Consider the following 12,731-nt stretch of genomic DNA (forward strand, 5'->3'; position numbering starts at 1 on the left):
TGCTCGGCAGAAGATGGTACAGTACGACTGCTAGCCATCCCCATCTCTTGCCTGCCTGGCAGAAGATGGTGCAATACGACTGCTAGCAATCCTCATCTCTTGCCTGCCTGGCAGAAGATGGTACAGTACGACTGCTAGCAGTCCGTATCGCCTGCCTGCTCACCATAAGACGGTTCAATAGGACTGACTGCAGGACTAAAGAGAATGACCTGGTCAAGTCACTCCAAATTTAGTCCCTGCGCCCATGTCTGCCCAGGCGCTCCCAGCCGACGCGGCCAGGAGCACCTCGGACACGATGAGGACGACTACCAATCGTATTGCACCGTCTGCTGCCAGAAGGCAAGGGGTTGCTGCTACTGTGCAGCAAAGCCGTACCGCGTCTGCCAGCACCCAGGAGACATAGGGTGACGGTTACCTGAGCGGGCTCCATGCTTGCTGTGGTATGGCGTCTGCACAGGTAACTCAGGAAAAAAGGCGCGAAATGATTGTCTGCCCTTGCTTTCACGGAGGGAGGGAGGGAACGGGGGCCTGACGACACGTACCCAGAACCACCCGCGACAATGTTTTAGCCCCATCAGAGCGCTCCATTGTGACTGCTCTGGACAGCACTCTCAGATGCCCGATTGTTTGCCATTGCTCTGACGCTGGGAGGGGCGCTTACAGGGTTGGCTTCGGGGAGCTAAAATCAACAAAGGGGGTGGCTTTACATCAAGGAGTATTTCAGGCAGGACTTCACAGAGGGTTCCAATAAGAAATGGTGCACCTAAGTTATTGTCCTTATTGGAGCAAGAAGGTTAGCCTGGCCTCTGATTGATACATGGCTAGATTTACCTCGCTGCACCTTGACTGCAGTGTGATCTAGAAGAATGAGTCCCCTAGACAGGGGAGGGGGGGGAAGCAAATGAGTACAAAACAAATCTGGTCTATTTCTTGTTTTGACCCACTCCATCTATCTTTTACATCTTTGGCTGGCAGCAGACGGTGCAGAAGGACTGCATGCCATCCACATCTCATGACTGCTCGGCAGAAGATGGTACAGCACGACTGCTAGCAGTCCGTATCGCCTGCCCGCTCACCATAAGACGGTTCAATAGGACTGACTGCAGGACTAAAGAGAATGACCTGGTCAAGTCACTCCAAATTTAGTCCCTGTGCCCATGTCTGCCCAGGCGCTCCTGATCGACCTCACAGAGGCGACCAGGAGCACCTCAGACATGACGATGACGGCTATCAGTCGTACTGTACCGTCTGCTGCCACAAGGCAAGGGGTTGCTGCTACTGTGTAGCAATGCCGTACCGCGTCTGCCAGCACCCAGGAGACATAGGGTGACGGTTACCTGAGCGGGCTCCATGCTTGCCATGGTATGGCGTCTGCACAGGTAACTCAGGAAAAAAGGCGCGAAATGATTGTCTGCCCTTGCTTTCACGGGGGGAGGAAGGGAACGGGAGGCTGACGATATGTACCCAGAACCACCCGCGACAATGTTTTAGCCCCATCAGGCATTGGGATCTCAACCCAGAATTCCAATGGGCAGCGGAGACTGCGGGAACTGTGGGATAGCTACCCACAGTGCAACGCTCCGGAAGTCGACGCTTGCCTCGGTACTGTGGAAGCGCTCCGCCGAGTTAATGCACTTAATGCACTTAGAGCATTTTCTGTGGGGGGACACACACTCGAATTTATAAAACCGATTTCTAAAAAACCGACTTCTATAAATTCGACCTTATTCCGTAGTGTAGACATACCCTTAGGTGCCTATCTCTATGAGAGGGGTGGGGTGGGGCTTAGCATTTCCCACTGGCTGCCTTAGGCAAGGATCATCCAGTGTGCTGGCCTTTGTGAATCCCATTCTGAGCTGCCTATCTCATTCTTTGCCCAGGCACCTAACCCAGGCTTTGTGAATCCCAGTGATTTTCTAGGCACCTAAAGGTTAGGCACAGCATCACCACACCTAACAGTACATCTACACAACAATTAAACACCCACAGCTGCCTGGGGTCAGCTGACTCAGGCCCTAGGGCCATAAAAGTGCTGTGACGTTGGGGCTCAGACTGGAGCCTGAGCTCTGGACCCCATGATGGGGAATGGTCCCAGAGCCTGGGCTCCAGCTAGAGCCCAAACATCTACACAACAATTTTTAGCCCTTTGAGCCTGTCAGCTGACCTGGGCCAGCCACAGCCAGGCTGCAGGTCTTTTATTCCACTGTAGATGTACCCTCAGTTTCTTTGCGAATCTAGACCTCTAACACTAGGACAAGGCTATCTGGCCCCAAACACCTGCTTTTCTAGGTTATCTTTACCCACATATGTATCATTTACCCTCTGATTTAATGTCCTTTCCTACTGATATGGTTTCTTCCTTTTGATGTCTCTCTCTTTCTCTCTCAACAGTTCTCTATATACAGCTTTGAAAACCAAGCCTTAGCCTTTGGTTTATAAGCATCCCCAACCTGAGTTCCTCTAGGCTAAGTCTCCTTTTGTACCTCTCACCAACTATGCAGAGCTGCATCTCTCTGTGAGATTCTGCCATCTGCATGTGATTGCAAAATGAAATAAGTGAGTCATTAACCCTGCTCCCCTGGCTTATGGTCTAATGCAGAGTGGACAGGGAGTTTGCTGGATGAATCACTCCTTATGAAATGGATTTTAGATTAAATCATGTTTTTGTTTCTCGAGTTCAGTGGGTTATTTAAACAAAACATTGATTCCTGTTCATATTTCTGAGACTTTGGATGGTTGAATACCAGTGAAACTTATGGTTTCCATTATACCAGATGAAACAATCTTCATTCCAGTTTGCATGCAGGCCTATATTTTTCCTCAAGATTATGTCATAACTGGATGTCCTGGAAGTTTTTATTAAGGGAGCATTAGTGAAGCCAAGATTTCATGGCTCAGGTGCTCAGATACTATGGCCAAAGGGCAATATATGTACTTAGATGATTGATATCTCTTGCTTTCCTCACAGCAGTAAGAGGCAAGAGAGTACAGTAATATTCCCTTTACAACATACATGTTAAGTAAAATGTACCCCTAGTGCTGGCCCATGGACCGTGTATTCTGGCTTTAATGTTTCATTGGCACTAGATAGGGTTGAATACAATTTGGCCAATTCACTGTTTGACACAGCTTTCCTTTTTCCTCAAATGATTTATTTAATGGACCAATAGTTCCTAGTATCTGACTAGCTCTAATGGCTATGTAAATGAAACCCTCCTGGGTGTGGTTTTCTGTCCCATCTAGTGGTATCCAGACCACTTAAAGAGAGAAAATGAGTCTGCTCTACAGCCTTAGCTAACAGTCAGTTTGATTCTGCCCGCAGATGACCGGGGTATGTTGGTGCTATATAAACTCTTCACAGAAGGTGGATGTATTCTACTCTGCCACACAAGGCTGGCATTGGGGAACAGTGGCCAAAGGGTTAATTATCGTCTTTCCTCTCACATATTATCACATCCAGCTCTATTTCTTTCCTTTTACAAGGGATCGTTTTCATATTTTGCCTTCTGTTTCAGAGCTAGCTCCATTTCATGAACCATCAATGACTTATGCTATACAAGCCAGAATACATTTCAAAGAGATTTAGTCCATACAGTTTGCATCACCAATGGAATGGCTACAGTGTACCAGAAGTTCTTAGTCAAATGAAGTTAGATAGCTAAAACCAGGGAAATCGACTAATGAATCACAATTTTACATGTTGAAATAAGAGCAGTTGCTAACCCATGTCTGAGAGGTTACTGTAGTACGATGAGTGGAACTGGAGAAAGGTCAGGTTTCAGAAGGGTCTTAGCCTGGCATGAGACCAGGGGTTCAGTAAAGCAAACTGGGACCAAGCTATTACCAGACAAACACAGACCGCTCTGCATGTAATGCTGACTGGCCTCTCTGCATTTCTACATTGCCACCTGCCTCATCACTGACTGGTAATGAATAGAGCTGGACAAAATTTTTCCTCCAAAACTTTTTTCTGTAAAAAAATACAGATGTGTGTCAACAGAACATGTAAGGAATGTGTGTCAATTTCAGAGAATTGTACTGGTAAAACAAAACAAACCCCTCTCCTCCCCCCCCCCCAATATATTTCAAAAAAGTTGAAACATTTCAACATTTTTGAAATGAAACATTTTGATTTTTTGGGTTGAACAACTTTTTGTTTTGGAATTTCCTTCAATTCCATTTTTAAAAATGAAAAAAACATAAAAGTGTTGAAATCTAAATGAAATGCTTTGTTCGCTCCAATGCATTTTTTTTTATTTGCCAAAAATTCAGAAAAATTTAATTTTCGGGTTGACCAAAAACAATTTATTTTTATTTTTCAGAACTGCCAACAAACATTATTTCCGGAGCTCCACTAATGAAACAGCTATGATGTTGGCCCATCCCAAACATTAAAAAATCACAAGCCTGCCTCCCCCCAAAAGGCATGACATTAGCTTGAAACTCCTGAGATGTTTTAAAATAATAAATGTTGAGTTGGTTTTATTTGCCTTCTAGTTTCTGAGCTGTTTGGATGCACTCGCTTCACATTTTCTAACTTTTCTCTGCAATCATGTGGTCTAGAAAAGAATATTTTAGACATACGAAAGCTGAGATTCTCATACAATGTGAGGAGTCCAGAAGCTGGGGACTCATTAAACTCATGAAAACTATCAGCACTGCCAGTCTGTCAAATTGTTCCTTATTCCTCCAACTTTTTTTACAGTAAAAGGTAACCACTTCTGAAAGTTATTTATTCATTACAAATGTCTAACTCCCACACGTATCCCACAACTGCCAAATCCTGTTCCTTCCCCTCTGACTGTGGAGGGGCCTGCTTGCCCTGAAAACATTGCAGTTCTGTTGTGGGGGAGGGATGGGCAGGATTCTGGAACAATCCTGCCCATGGAGCATGGATACACTCTTGACCTCACAACATAAAATCTTGGTGATCTGGTGGTGTCTGGGTAAGGAATTTGTGCCTATTTATTGGCTTTTCCTGTATTAAAACAGGCATTCCGTCTCCTTGATTTGCACTTAATTTATTGCATTATAGGTCAATTCCAAAATGTTCTCCTATATGTGACTGTTTGGCAACGTAACTCTATTATCCTCTTTGAGATGTTTAGCTTATTTGATCACTTCACTCATTTGCTAAAAAAATATGTATTGTTCTACTTGGGGGGGAAAAGATATAAATTCCATTTCCTAGAAACCCTGCCTGTACAATGGGCCCTCAATCCTGGCTCTCAAGTGCTGCAAGCTAATCACATGTCATCATAACTATAATACTCCATGGCATGCAGCCAGGCTGACTCAAACTGATGAGAAATAAATTGAGTCAGTACTTGGCCAAAGAGCATTTGCAAGTGGAGAGGTTTAGTTTACGGTGAGGAGAAGGGTGATAAATGCACATTTATTCTCTGCTATGGCTTTTGCTATCAATTTGCCAAAACAAAAGTCCAGTAACATGCAATCAAGCTGGATGATCTAGGTTATATTGGGTGTTATAACCTTGTGATATTGCAGCTGAGGAGGGCTACAAGTTAATTTCCTTTGGAAACTCTAGAATATTTCATTGATATTTATCACAGTTGGCATATGGCTCAAAGAACACAGCACATTTAATGCTTTCCACCTTCTGTGCAAAGAGCTCACAATGTTTTAAAGAAGTCATGAATTACCTAACACACCTCTGCAAGGTAGGTAAGTATTCTCTTCATTTTACATATGGAAAATTGATTGCAGACTTGTCCAGTACAACGAAGCAAGCCTTTGGCAATGCCAGGAACAGAGTCCAGATTTCTTGAACAGTGATATAACAGCTAGACATTGTTTTCTCTCTTTACTTTCCATACAGGAATTGTGTGGCGCTTCATGGCAATGCAACCACTTCTGGGGTAGAATACAGCAACCATTATAACAGTCAGCAATGCTCTATGAGAGTCCAGCACGGAACAGTGAAGGTGAATATCAAATTCAAATGCAATGGCAGGGGATTACAAGTGAGGGGGCAGTTACTGGATCTCAGTATATCAAACAAGCCGATATAGAAAATGGATTCTAAAAAATACCTCTGTCTCCTCACTGGGGGGAGAGAGGAATTGGGAGTAATGCTGGGTTATCAAGAGGACACATGCTACTGCATATTTTATCAGGATAGCAACACCCTGTCCGTAATTCGTTCCCACTCTTCCTCCTCCACTGAATGAACTGTTAGAAAAGCCAGGAGAACTTCTAGAGTCAGGAAAAGAGCGCAGTGTAACATTGGTAGCAGCAGCACCAGCACTAGCTGCATTGCCAATCCATAGCCCCACCAGAGAAAGAGAAGACAAAATGATGGATAGGAAAGAAAATCATGTTCCTGGACTCCTCCAAAGAGTGAACAAAAGCAGATCTGCTTAGACACTAAAGACAAAATCTTAGCATCAGATTCTGCCCCATTCCTTTCCCGTCCCCAGGCACCCTCTCCTGCTTTGCACCACTCAGGCATAAGGCTGTAGAGGAGACATAGAACCACCTTTGCCATGCCAAACACAGAACAGCTGCAGCTTCCACCCTTAATTTCTTTCTTTCCGTGTTGAGATCATTCATTTTCCATCATTCTTTAGCAAGTAGCATTAGTGTTCAGGCTAATGTTTTAGTTTGATTTTCTTTCTAGTGTTTATATTTTCCCAAGAGTCAATTAGCCTTCCCTGATGGAATACACATGCTGCAATTCCCACACTACAACCCACTTCCATGTCTCACATTAACCTCACTTGCTTTGTGATCTTCTTGTTCAAAGCCAGCTAAATAGTTTTCTTCACCCTAATTATATTTATGTGCCTAGGGAGGTCCTTATCCATTCAGGCAGTGACAGATTAGATGATCCCTTAATGGCAGTCACTCTGCACTCCTTTAGCCCTTCATTTCTGATGAGGAGACACTCTGTGTCCTAAACCAGTGACTCTCAACCTTTCCAGGCTACTCTTCCCCTTTCAGGAGTCTGATTTGTCTTGCATACCCCAAGTTTCACCTCACTTAAAAACTACTCGCTTACAAAATCAGACATAAAAATAAAAAAGTTTCACAGCACACTATTACAGAAAAAGTACTTACTTTCTCATTTTTACCATATAATTATAAAATAAAACATTTGGAATATAAATGTTGTACCTACATTTCAGTGTATAGTATATAGAGCAGTACAAACAAATTATTGTCGGTATGAAATTTTAATTTGTACTGACTTCGCTAGTGCTTTTTATGTAGCCTGTTGTAAAACAAGGCAAATATATAGATGTGATGTACCCCTTGGAAGACCTCTGCGTACCCCAGGGGTACACATACCCCGAGTTGAGAACCACTGTCCTAAAGCAATCCCAGTTCTGTTTCACTTTGGAAACCTTAGCTGTTCTTCCCTCCTGCTCTCTCGCCTCCCTCCCCGTGTGAGGACAGCACATCCTGGAGTTGATATTTTCAGTGGGGCACTATATATTTGTTTAATAAAACCAAGGATACTCTTCAATTTGTGACTTCCATTTCTCTGCCAGTCCCTGGAACTTTATGGCTAATAGAGCTGTGAGAGGTTAAAAAACAACAACAAAACCACGAGATATCTCTAAAGTATCATTCAAGTAGTGCTTGCATTAGTGCTGAGTATTTCTTAGCTTTCATACCCTTTATAGATTTGCTTTTTAATTACTGCAGGAAAGTCCGATGAAAGCCAAAGTCATATTTATATAAATCAATATCAAATGCTTTATGCATTTTCCTTGGCCTGACTCCTGGAGAGAAGGTAACTGCTACCCTCTAGAGGAAGAATCTGCTTTTAATGTTAATGGAAAAGCCCTTAAATTCTATTACACTGATGCATAAGAAATTAGATTTTGTTGTAACATTTCAGAAGCTGGAGTATTGGATTTCATTGTCTCTATTTATCACGTTAATTTTTTTAGTACCACACATTCTGTCATTGTTAAACTTCCCGTCCCCTCTACCAGTAAGGTAAGTGTGAACTGTATCAGGATTCCATCAAGGTCAGGACGGATACCCCCCACATTGTTAGCCTTTACCATTTCCTCCTTTTTCCACTGACATGCCTTACTCCCCCTTAGATGGAACAAGATTGAAAGAATAGACTAGACAAAGAAAGAGAGTAAACCTCCTCCTACCTTCCATGTGAAGAGTGAATTGAAATGTATTACTGTCCTGTATGGAAAACATAAGAGCCCCTAAAAAGCCACCCAATGTAAATCCAGCTTTAAGGAAACTAAGGTTATAAGATTGCATGTTTGGCTTTAAACAGAAATGTCAGGACCCACCCATGGCTGGGTGGAGAATCCCTCCATGAAAAGATGGAAAAAAGAAATACAGTTCATTGAAATGTCTCCAAAAGTTTCAGCCTCTTCCAAGTAATTCTTCACATCTCTTCAGTACTTTTGACTTGCCATTTCCTTTTCTCTGCATTATTCATGAGGAGCCACAATGACTGCGAATAGCTGGTCAGAATCAGTATTAGCAACATAATCATAATATGATTTCTACTGTGGTCAGAATCAGTATCAGCAACATAATCATAATATGATTTCTACTGTGCCATATATGTGGATGGTATGGATTCATAATAGAGACTGATCTGTGCCCCAGGGAGCTTATAATTTAAATCAGTCATAAAGAAAGGGATAAAAGTTTGAAAAGGTGAAGAAAAAAAATATGGTAGATCTGGTGCTTTTGCACTTGAGCTGCATTCTGTACTGAAGATAGTTTCCATTTTTAAACAATCACTACATTACATTTCTTTTTGCAATTAAAAAAGAGTCACACACAGAGAACATTCAATTGTAACAGATAGACACTTTTTATCAAGAAGCTGTGAGCTGGTTCTGCAAAATGAAACCCCAAACCAGTCGTGGCTCAAAACCGAGTTCCATTTTATCTAAACCACCAATGTCAGTTTTGGGGTCTTACGGAAGGAAATGTATTTTGGTTAGGCCTTGCTCTAACTATCCATTTTCACTTACTCCATTTTCAGAACCAGTCTCTCTTTCAGCTGAAATTTTGCATATTTGATTACAGGCCAAGAGGGATTAAAGAAAGATTCAAAGATTAATGACAATAAGCAACAAGGCAAGTCCATTCAGTCATTTTGGAGCTATTCGAGGTGCATTTTTGCATTCAAATGTATGGTGTTAAGGAGGACGAAGTAAGGCCAACCTTTAGGTTGCCCCATTAGCTCAGTCCAGATTGCTCCTTGAACTGCCTTGGAGTAATCCAGTCCACAATATTAGAATTTTCAACATGCACTGCTCCAGGGGCGCAGGGTCCTCAATGAACAAGGGCTTAACCAGGGCTGTCCCTAGCTATTTTGGTGCCCTACGCAGCTCCTGGGGCTGTGTGGGGCCCCAGACCTCCATGGGCGGGAGTGGTGGGGGCTGGCCCCAGGCCTCCATGTGGGCTCTGTGTGGGGCCCCAGGCCTCTGTGGGGGACGGGGGGGGGTGGGAAGAGGGGCTGGCCACTTCCTGCGGGAAGTGGAGTGACCCGGCCCCACCCTGCTCCGCTCCCCTGGCTCCCAGCTGCGCCTCCAGCAAGTGCTGGGGGGGCGGTTCTCCCCTCCCCACAAGCCTGGGAGCCAGGGGAGGGGAGCAGGCTGGTGCCGGGTCACTCCACTTCCCATAGGAAGTGGCCAGCCCCCATCCCCCATGAAGGCCTGGGGCCAGGTCCCCCGCTTACAATGCGGTGAGTGCAGGGTCGGGCCTGGCTGCAATCTTCAGGGGAGCGGGGGCGGGGAAGGGACGGGGCTGGGGCAGAGCAGAGGCGGGGGCCTGGGGAGCACGCAGCTACGCAGGGCAAATTTCCAGGTGCCCTACGCAGCTGCGTGCTTTGCGTATGGGTAAGGACGGCCCTGGGCTTAACCTATCTATCTAGCATGTTATATGCCCACTACCAGTGTAGTACTTGAGCAACTCCAACTATTCACGGATGTCGCCTCAGAACACCTCTGTGTAGGAGGGATGTATCATTATCCATCGCTGATTTACAAGTTACTAATCTTCTCATAACTGTTCTTCGAGATGTGCTGCTCATGTCCATTCCAATTAAGTGTGCGTGCACGGCAGCCGGAAGATTTTTCCTCTAGCAGCATCCGTCAGGTCGGCCTGGGTGCCCCCTGGAGTCGTGCCTTCATGGTGCTCAATATAGGGCCCTGCTGACCCACGACCCCCTCAGTTCCTTCTTGCCAGCTACTCCGACAGAGAGGTAGGAGGGTGGGTATTGGAAAAGACATGAGCAACACATCTCGAGCAACAGTTATGAGAACATTAGTAGCTTGCTCATGTCCATTCCAATTAGGTGATTTCCAAGCCTAAGTTTTGGAGGCAGGCTCAGAGCGTAAATGTTTGCAGACTGAAGTACTGCTCTACCAAAAGCTGCATCATCTCTGTCCTGCTGGCGATGTGAATGTATGAATGGAAGACCACGTCACTGCTCTGCAAATTTCCTGGGTGGGAACATGTGCCAGGAATGCTGCCGACAAAGCCTGTGCCCTGGTGGAGTGCACTGTGAGCGGAGGGACAGGCATCTTTGCCAGGTCATAGCATTCTCGGATGCAAGACATGATCCATGATGAAATCCTTTGGGAGGAGACTGGGAGACCTTTCATTCTGTCCGCTACCACAATGAACAACTGAATGGACTTCCAGAATGGTTTGGTTTGCTCAATATAAAAGGCTAAGCCTTTGTTCCCTGCTGTTTGCATGTGGCTTAGGGAAGAAAACTGGGAGAAAGATGTCCAGAAAACTGGGAGAAAGATGGTTGACTTGAAACTGGGAGACAACCTTAGGGAGCAATGCTGGATGAGGTCTGAACTGAATCTTGTCCTTGTAGAACACAGTGTACGGAGGCTCTGATGTTAGGGCCTTGAGCTCAGACACCCTCCTGGCTGAGGTTATCACTACCCGAAATGGCACCTTGTACGAGAGGTAGAGCAGAGAGCATGTCGCCCGCGGTTTGAAGGGTGGCCCCGTCAGTCTGGAAAGGACCAGATGGCCAGATGGAAAGGCCAGGACCAGCTGTTAGACATGTGGATATAGCCTGTCAAGACCTTTCAGGAAACGATTGACCATAGGGTTGGCAAAGACTGACTGGCCCCCTGCACCTGTATGGAAGGCAGAGATGGCAGCCAAGTGAACCATTATTGATGACATGGGCAGCCCCTGCTGCTTAAGACGGAGAAGGTAATCCAGTATAAGGGGTATGGACACAAGTGTCAGAGACAGACAGTGTTGCGCTGACCAGATCGAAAACCTCTTCCAGTTGGCCAGGTAGGTAGTTCTGGTGGAGGGTTTCCTATTGCCAAGGAGGATTTGTTTGATCGGGTCTGAACAGGAGAGCTCCATCGGGTTCAGCCATGGAACTTCCACACAGTGAGGTGCAATTACTCGAGGTTCGGGTGCTGGAGACAGCCATGATCCTGAGTTAACAAGTCCGGGAAGAGTGGCAAGGTGACTGGGGCTTCCATGGACATTGCCAGGAGAGATGTGTACCAGTGCTGGTGGGGCCAGGCTGGGGCTATTAATATCACTGAAGCGTCTTCCCTCCGTACTTTGAGGAGCCCCTTGTGAACAAGAGGGATGGGAGGGAATGTATATAGGAGATGGTCCCCCCCACGGGAGGACGAATGTGTTTGAGATGGAGCCTGGGCTGTGATTCAGGAAGGAGAAAAACTGCTGACACTTCCTGTTGCATTGCATGGCGAACTGGTCTATCTGGGGAAAACCCCACCATTGGAAGATGGAGTTCGCGATGTCCGGGTGCAGGGACAACTTGTGGCCATGGAATGACCTGTTGAGATAGTCTGCCAACTCATTCTGTACTCCAGGGAGGTATGATGCAGGTGTATGGAATGAGCTAGACAAAAGTCCCACAGAATGAGGGCTTCCTGGCACAGGGGAGAGGAGTGTGCACCCCCTGCTTGATATAAAACATCACCGTGGTGGTGTCTGCCATAACTGATACACATCCAAGTGCACTCAGAAAGTCTGATACACCCTGCCAAGTGCACTCAGAAAGTCTGGCATGCTAGGCACACCACTCTCAGCTCTCTGACATTGATGTGGAGAGCAAGTTCTGCCTGAGACCACAGGTCTTGTATCCTGAGGTCTCCCAGATGTGTGCCCCAACCCAAGGCTGGCACGTCCATCAACAGCAAGAAAGATGGCTAAAGACTGGTGTAGGAGATCCCCATCCATACTACCTGCAGGTCAAGCTACCACAGGAGGGAGTTGAGGACTGGACGGGGCAGAGTCAGAGCCTTGTCCAAACTGTCCCGAACTGGTCGACACACTGAGGCTAGCCACGATTGGAGCAGCCGGAGTCTGAGCCTGGCATGTTGCACCACATAGGTACAAGCGGCCATGTGTCCCAGGAGTTTCTGGCAATTCCTTGCTGTGTTGGTGGGGAACTGCCTGAGACTTCAAATGCTGTCACCCAGGGCCCCGAATCTCGATTCCAGGAGATATGCCCTGGCCTGTGTAAAGTACAGTACCACATCTATAAATTCTATGCACTGAACCATGGGCAGGTGGCAGGTCCGCTGTGGCTCCCACAGCTGCCCACCTGGCTCTTATAATGGCCGGGCTTCAGGTCTGAGACCTCCCCTCCCCTCTCCACCCCCCCGAGCTGGAGCCGGGTCAGGGAGAGCTGCAGGGCAGCTCTGGGGAGCCTGGGTCCCTCCACCTGCCCTGGACAAGGCAGGGAGCTGCCTTTGCCT

At 46.2% G+C, this 12,731-nt stretch overlaps 1 protein-coding gene and 1 long non-coding RNA gene across 3 annotated transcripts in view; one reads left to right on the forward strand and one right to left on the reverse strand.

Moving 5' to 3' along the window:
- LOC125640968 (rho GTPase-activating protein 7-like) overlaps window positions 1–12,731 on the reverse strand; it is a 154,305-nt gene that overhangs the window by 112,925 nt on the left and 28,649 nt on the right. The gene's annotated exons all lie outside the window — the stretch shown is intronic.
- LOC142072971 (uncharacterized) overlaps window positions 1–12,731 on the forward strand; it is a 54,931-nt gene that overhangs the window by 28,748 nt on the left and 13,452 nt on the right. Inside the window, exon 2 of the long non-coding RNA XR_012669606.1 lies at window positions 5,840–5,945. This is a non-coding gene — a long non-coding RNA (uncharacterized LOC142072971). The remainder of the gene's footprint in view (window positions 1–5,839; window positions 5,946–12,731) is intronic.

This window comes from Caretta caretta, chromosome 8 (assembly GCF_965140235.1).
Source record: "Caretta caretta isolate rCarCar2 chromosome 8, rCarCar1.hap1, whole genome shotgun sequence".
Classification (NCBI taxonomy): Eukaryota; Metazoa; Chordata; order Testudines; family Cheloniidae; genus Caretta; species Caretta caretta.